Raw genomic sequence first — 1211 nt, 5'->3', positions numbered from 1 at the left:
GGCAATTTCGGGTTAAAACTACAAAATAGCCCGAAATTGCCTCACATACATGCTAGATTACATTGTAATGCAAATGAGAAAAACTAACCGTGAAAAGGGCTATTCTCTAACAAAGATGTGGGCATGTTTAGTGATTTTCCCCACAGGTGACAATGAGCACTGCCTTCAGCAGCAGAGGATGGCACACGCAAGTATCAGTCAACTTATTAATCCTGACATGAGCAGCTGCTACAGAACGCAGACAATTTCTCGATATAAGGCCTTTTCAGCCTGACTTTTATCTCACCAACGTCAGGTCCACACTGCTCACACATTCTCTTGAGCATTGTTACGTTAAATTGTTTTAGCTTGTCATGCTTGGCAAGGTCGCAGATGTTATGACAGTCAAACACAATAGGGTGCTGCAATGCAACTTCCCTCCGCACTTCATTACTAAGGTCTTCAAGAGCACTCTCAATGACTGCAGCCTCGTTAAAAACATCATCGTTGTTGTCTGGGACATCAGATAAGCTCTTCTTTGCTGCTAGGCGACTGAAAAAGCTAGTTATTTGCTGGCTGCTTAGGAACTCATCCCTACTGAATAAACGTTCTCCATCAGTATCTCTGGCGTTCATCATGTCCCTTGCAACAACAACTGCATCAGCTTTGCATCCTGTTGTCTCGCCAATGTTGAACTTTGCCGTCAGGTATTCTTTTTGTCTGGCATTGAAACGAGTCCTTCGCGTCTGAGAAGACCTCAATGCCCAGCCCATTGATAAAGTAGGTTGCACTGGAATTTCGCATAACACATCTTGGGTACACTGTACAGTTGGAACTCCAACGTTCTGTACCTCCAGTCTCTCGGCATAGCCAAATATTGCTCGGTCTAAAAGTGGTTCCCGTTCAAGTGCGAACGTATGTTCTCCGGAGTCCAAATGCTGTTCCAGATACGAGTAACGTTGGTATTGTTTTACGCATCCCTGTTCTGGACACGAAAAAAGGCGGACATCTGGTTGTTCTGTTTTCAACTCTTCGGTATCCGACCTTTCACTGGTATCTTCATCTTCAGCCTTCTCTCCGAGAACATTTTCTTTTCGTTTGGATTTTACAGACAAGAAATCCCCCGTTACATCGTCATTGTTCACTTCAGTTAAGCATGGAACTTCTGAACTGTTTGGCACCGTTAGTTTCTTCCACGGAATCAGTTTTCCCGAGCCAATTTTGTAAGCTTG

Source organism: Montipora capricornis, chromosome 5, assembly GCF_036669925.1.
Source record: "Montipora capricornis isolate CH-2021 chromosome 5, ASM3666992v2, whole genome shotgun sequence".
In the NCBI taxonomy this organism is placed as follows: Eukaryota; Metazoa; Cnidaria; class Anthozoa; order Scleractinia; family Acroporidae; genus Montipora; species Montipora capricornis.
Note: the sequence above shows the minus strand (reverse complement) of the source record.